We start from the raw sequence: 6,657 nt of genomic DNA, 5'->3' as shown, positions 1-6,657 counted from the left end.
GCCTGGAAATGGGCACCGGAAGGGTCACCCTTTGCGTTCTTGGTTAGGACCGTCAAAATGCTGGGTCTGACCCGAACACCAACAGTCCTTCAGTGGCTCATGTAACACCTGTCACTCCTCTGTTCCTCTGTCCCCTCCCACCTTCTCTTTTGGGCTTCCCTGGTGGCTCAGAGGGTAAAGCCTCTGCCTGCAGTGCGGGAGACCCAGCTTCAATCCCTGGGTTGGGAAGATCCCCTGGAGAAGGAAACGGCAACCCACTCCAGTACTCTTGCCTGGAAAATCCCATGGACGAAGCCTGGTAGGCTACAGTCCACCGGGGTCCCAAAGAGTCCAATAGGACTGAGCGACTTCAACCTCACCTTCTCTTTTCTTCTCTTCCCGTTGGCCACCTGGCCTCTTCCTTGCTCCCACCTCAGGTGTCTATGCTTTCTGCCTCTCAACGCGTAGAAGTTTCCTCATTAAGGTCCACACTGCTCCTTCCTTCCCCATAAGCTGATGCCCATCGCCTTCTGAGTGTGACCTCCAATGGGTCCTGCAGTTGAAACTCCCATCCCCACAGACACACCTTCTCTTCCGTCCTCTGCTCTCTTGCTCTCCCTACTGATCACTCTACAGGCCACATCTTTTACCTGGTCTTGCCTTTTGCATCTCCCCTTCTGTGTTGTTGGGTGTTGTCATTATAGACATGCCTGAACTGGCTAAGCCTGCTCCTGCCCCTAAAAAGGGCTCTAAAAAAGCTGTGACCAAGGCCCAGGAGAAGGACGGCAAGAAGTGCAAGCGCAGCCGCAAAGAGAGCTACTCTGTGTACGTGTACAAGATGCTGAAGCAAGTCCATCCTGACACCGGCATCTCGTCCAAGGCCGTGGGAATCATGAACTCCTCGTCAACGACATTTTCGAGCGCATCGCTGGCGAGGCATCACGCCTGGCGCATTACAACAAGCGCTCGACTATCACATCCAGAGAGATCCAGACCGCCATGCACTTGCTGCTACCTGGGGGGCTGGCCAAGCACGCCGTGTCCGAGGGCACTAAGGCTGTCACCAAGTATACCAGCTCCAAGTAATATAATATGCCTTGCCACTGTTAACGGAGAAGGCAATGGCACCCCACTCCAGTACTCTTGCCTGGAAAATCCCATGGACGGAGGGCCTGGTGGGCTGTAGTCCATGGGGTTACTAAGAGTCCGACACGTCTGAGCAACTTCACTTCACTTCACTCACTTCTCTAGGGTGTCAGCTTCAGCAGTTTGAACTCTATCCCCAAAATGGAGGACTCAAGTGTTCTCCAAACACGAGTTAAACGCTGCAAAAATAAGGCACAATTCCTGTTTTCAGGACTTGTGACTTCCAATCACAGGGTGACAGCTGCTACATCTGAAGCATGCAAAAGCACTAAGAGGTCTCCAAGGAATGAGGGAGGAAGCAACTTTGGAGCAGAGAATACAGGAACAGGAGAGGGGCATCACACTCCGATGTGATGTGTCAGGACCGTGGGGGTGGGGGTGGAGACCGGGACCGGTTGAAGGCAGACTGTGAAAGGTCTGGCGGAGCGCACACTCAAGAGCCTTTAACCTATAGGCCAGAGACTTTCAAACTGTCCCCTGCGAAGTCTCAGGGCCTCACACCTGCCAGGCCACTGGCCGACGGCAGTCAGGCAGGATGGAAAGTGGTGTTCTAGCCTCCATTGGTTTACATATCATGCTTCTGATGAGTCCTTCTCCTGGAGGCTCCAGTCCCGCCCACCAGCATTTTGAAAACCATCTCGGCCAGTAATGAAACCTGTGGCCTTAAAAGAAACACCAAGCCCAAGGAGAATCAATCATGTCCTTTGGCCGACGCAGGAGGGCAGGCCAGGCTTGGGGGCGGAGGGCGGTGAGGTGGGTTAAGAATATGCAGGTGTTCTTGGTCAGCTTTGGCAGCAGTGGGTGCAGAAACCAAACCTGGGCTCTAAGCAGGGCTAGAGCCGTATCAAGGCTCGGCCCGAGAGCACAGCGGCCTTCCATGCGTGTAACTAACAAATCCGGCATCCTGCGGCGCACCTGTGATCGGTGCCGCTGCACTCGCTGCTGCCCAAGACTTAAAGCAACTCGCGAAAAGACCCACACCTTCATTTGGTGGCAAAGGTGGGGTGAGCTCTACCCAACTCTGCCGTTTTTAAAGCATTGTTTACAGCCCTAAACCACCAGATAAAAACAGTGCAACGGGCCGGAATGAGACGAGGGCAGAGAGCGCGGCGGGGGGAGGGGTAAGGACCACGGGGCTGTGGGAGTGGGGGTGGGGGTGGGAAAGGAGGTCAGGGAGTGGGGCAGGGGGACTGGGCTGGTCCCTTTCGGGCCAAACTCGTTTCGTTATCTGCCAAACCGGAGAAACTCGTGCTCTTGCAGCCACTGGCTCATTCTACGACATTTCTTTGCTTCTGAAAAGTATAACAAGTACACGAACGTGCCAGATCCCCATTTTCTGTCCATTTCTGGGAAGATGCGGCGAAGGGAAGGAAAAGGAGGAGTTTTCCTTCCTGCATCACACCCATATCTGAAAACGCTGACCTTCGGAGTCCTCTCGGTCAGGGGCTGGCTCGGCGGGGGATGGCTGGCTGGAGGCTACGTGACTGCGCGCTCGCCGCGCCCCCAGCCGCTCGGGACAGATGCGTGCCCCTGGCTGGCCCCGCCCCCGCAGCCCGGGCGGAGGGGAGGGGCGGCCCCTCGGCCTCCCGCGCCCCCTCTCCCGCCCCCCCCACCCCTCCCCGCCCCCCCCGCCCCTCCCCGCCCTCCCCCGCCCCCTCCCCCGCCCCCTCCCCCGCCTCTGCGCAGCTCCAGGTGTCCAAGTCCTGGGAACCTTGGACCCTCCAGACGCAGGCACCTCCTTCTCCTTCCTGGATCCAGGACGCTAAAGGTCACCAATCTTGAGTCTTGGCTTCCTAGTTCTTAGACTCACAACTTGGTGAGGCTCCCTAAGGGCCCTTCCGGATGCTCTAAGGTCTGGGGCTGTGGTTCCATGAATGATGCTTTTCCACTCTGCAAGCATCAATGAGACCTTATCTGTAAAGCGCCGTGAGTTCCTTGAGATAAAAGTGCTGACTTAATTTGTCACCCATTGCTCGTAAAGTCAACTAAAATGGCATTTTAAAATCAACATTTACTTAGATGTAACCCAACCGTAACAACCTTCCTGTGCAGCTTGCCAAATACTTTAAATGTCAGGCTAGGATCTGAATCATTACTTCATTTTTACAGATAAGGAAATGAAACATTGTTTATTATAATAGTAATCACCATGATATTATTATTACTGAATGATCCATTTTGAGTGAAAAACATAAATTGCTGAATACATGTATATCTGAGAAAGTCTTCTGGAGCCACTTTCAAAGAATTCTTCCCATCTGACCTTACACAAAAGGAAAGAGCAAAGCGATGTTATCTTTTAAATCAGGAAAATAAACAGTTTTCTATTTTCTTCCCTCTTCTGTAAGCACTGACATTTGAGAGGTTTCTCACCATCACTTGAGCCTAAGCATGGCTTCGACAATCTGGGGATCACCTAAAATGATGAGCTGGGAAATGGTAGAAATGGGGTGTGCAGATTTTAGGGAAATATTAATACCTTCCTGCTCCTTTATTGGTTGTGTGGCACGGTCTCCGAGACCCCTGAAAATGGTGAGCAGGGTAGAAAGGAATGAGATTTGTCCACATCCTCTTGCTTCCTTTGTGACGCTTGGGTGATGAATGTCCAAGGAACCTCAAGGGTGGAGGTCAAGCTGTCTAACTGGTCTGGGTGGGCGTGGTGGAGGTGGTAAAGGAATCTCCTCTCCAGACCCCCCTGGGTGCAGTTCAACCTGCACTGCAGGCCTAGGAGACATGACCATGATCCTCACTGCCGCATATATGAGGCCCAGGAAAGTTGCCTCCAGTAAAACAGCTGGGAAGTAATAGGACCAGCTTTCAAACCCAGCCATCTCAAGTCCAGCTTCAGAACTGTCTCCCTGGACTCCAGGAGTCTTTGGACTCCATCGGAGTAATGGTCCTGGGATGGTAGAGACTTGCCGGGGGAAGGAGATGTGGGTCTCTCTAACCTACCATGAGCTGGCTCCAAAGCAGGGGGATTTGTGGAAAAGAAATAACACAAGAGTTAGCAGCCTATGGACCATGGGCTACTCCAGCCTGTCACCAGTTTTTGTACATTTAGCCAGTTAAAACTGGTTTTTACACTTTTTTTTTTTTAATGGTTGTGGGGGAAATAATCAAAAGAAGAACATTTTGTGGACACTTTTTTTTTTTAATGGTTGTGGGGGAAATAATCAAAAGAAGAACATTTTGTGGCCTATGAAAATTATATGAAATTCAAGTTTCCCTGCCCATACGTGAAATTTTATAGGAACGCAGCGTGTTCATTGCTTGCATATTGTCTGTGGCTGCTTTCACATTACAAACGCAGAGTTGAATGGAATGGGTTCTTGTTATTTGTGGCCCTTATGTTCTGTAAAGTCACCAGGAATACTAAATCAGCAATACTGAGCCACTGCCCCTAGGGAAATACAGGGTGAAGTTCCTGCAAGCCTCTGGCCACATTTTTGTTAACAGATCAATACATAACCTTATGTTTTGTATTTCTGTTTACAGAAACATTATTTTAATGTATATTGCTCGCTCACTAAGACTGAACCCAAGACCAACTGCAGTGTAACTCATGCTTGGACAAAACTTACGTAACACGTGAATTTTCCTCTTTTAAAGCACATCTTCCTGTGCGTGGGAACACCAGACAGCACTGCAGAGCGCAGCACTTGGGAGCCGTTTTAAACAGCAGAATCACTCACACAGTGAAATAAACATGACACAAAATAGACCCCAGAAAGAATGCTTGTGCACAGTGTGTGAGCTGAAATACGAAGGCAGGAGCTCTTGTCTGCCCTCACTGCTGAGAACGTGGGTGTCAGGTGATTCGTACGTTTTCCTGCTCTTCACACACCCATGGTGGTGGTTTAGTCATTCAGTCATGTCAGACTCTTGTGATGCCATGGACTGCAGCCCACCAGGCTCCTCTGTCCATGTGATTCTCCAGGCAAGAATACTGGAGTGGGTTGCCATTTCCTTCTCCAGGGTCAGACACCCATAAAGTGACTGCAAATGCACACAAATATTGATCTGGGGGGCTTCCCTGATAATTCAGTTGGTAAAGAATCTGCCTGCAATGCAGGAGACCCCAGTTCTATCCCTGGGTTGGAAAGATCCCCTGAAAAAGGGAAAGGCTACCCACTCTACTATTCGTGTGGAGAGAATTTTCAAACTGTGAGTCAAAGCTTCAGTGTCTTCCCTTCACGATCTGCTTTTCATTCAGCAAACATTTATCTATACTTCTACATTTGCAGGAGTCTGTGCTGAGAGTGGTAAGCTGTTCAGAGTTACTAGTTTAAATAGGAACACCGCCCTACCCCGCCCCCGCCTTGGTCAGCGGCTTCCAAGAGGGCGATAGTGATAAAGAACCTGCCTGATACTGCAGGCAGACAGAAGAGACATGGGTGAGCGCCCTGGGTCAGGAAGATCCTCTGGAGGAAGACACAGCAACCCACTCTAGTATTCTTGCCTGGAGAATCCCATGGAGAGAGAAGCCTGGCGGGAGACAGTTCACAGGGTTGCACAGAGTCGGACACGACTGAAGCAACTTAGCACACACGCACGTCCCTTGTCAGTATCCTGAGAAGTGGAGTGTGAAAGGCTTCTGGGAGGAGAGGAGCCTTGACACACAGGGCCTGGCCACTTTATAACTTGGATCATCGGTCTCCGAAACGGATTAAGCAGTTTGCTTGTTAGGACTTTCTTCGATCCAGCAAGGGTGGAGGCAGTTTACAACCTGAGCCCCTGATACAGCGGGAGGAGGGAGACAGAGAGAAGGTGCAGAGGTCTGAGGAGTGAGGCAGTACCATCAGGCAGGCAGGAGGGGCTGTGGACTGGTTCTGCGGAGTTTCAGGTTGAACTCTGAAGATTCCCATCTCAAAAGACAAGGACAGGGAACAGAAAGTCAGTTCTGGGAGCAGACTCGATGGAGGAAAGTCTTTCTGCAGCCCTTAGGAGTTCCGGGTGTTAGTTGCTCAGTTGTGTCTGACTCTTTGTGACCCCATGGACTGTAGCCCACCAGTCTCCTCTGTCCAAAGAATTCTCCAGGCAAGAATACTGGCTGCTGCTGCTGCTAAGTCGCTTCAGTCGTGTCCGACTCTGTGCCGATCCTGTAGACGGCAGCCCACCAGGCTCCCCCGTCCCTGGGATTCTCCAGGCAAGAACACTGGAGTGGGTTTGCCATTTCCTTCTCCAATGCATGAAAGTGAAAAGTGAAAGTGAAGTCACTCAGTCGTGCCCGACTCTTATCGACCCCATGGACTGCAGCCCACCAGGCTCCTCCATCCATGGAATTTTCCAGGCAAGAGTACTGGAGTGGGGTGCCATTGCCTTCTCAGAAGAATACTGGAGTGGGTTGCTATTTCCTTCTCCAGGGGATCTTCCCACCCACCCAGGGATCAAACCGGGGTCTCCTGCATTGCAGGTGGATTCTTTACTGTCTAAGCCACTATGGAAGCCTTTTCTAATGCGGGGTCTCTTTAAGTGGACCCAGCAGACGGAGGGGCCTCAGCTCCACAACCCAAGCAGATCCAAACCAAATGC

The 6,657-nt window shown here is 51.4% G+C and overlaps 1 pseudogene; it reads left to right on the top strand.

The window, feature by feature from the left end:
• The first annotated feature begins 525 nt into the window (after nt 1-525).
• Nucleotides 526-1,065, top strand: LOC104976084 (histone H2B type 1-L-like; annotated as a pseudogene).
• The last annotated feature ends 5,592 nt before the right edge of the window (nt 1,066-6,657 follow it).

The sequence above is a fragment of the Bos taurus genome, chromosome 27, assembly GCF_002263795.3.
Source record: "Bos taurus isolate L1 Dominette 01449 registration number 42190680 breed Hereford chromosome 27, ARS-UCD2.0, whole genome shotgun sequence".
NCBI lineage: Eukaryota > Metazoa > Chordata > Mammalia > Artiodactyla > Bovidae > Bos > Bos taurus.
The sequence above is the reverse complement of the archived record's forward strand: the minus strand, read 5'-3'. Positions and strand labels throughout refer to the sequence as shown.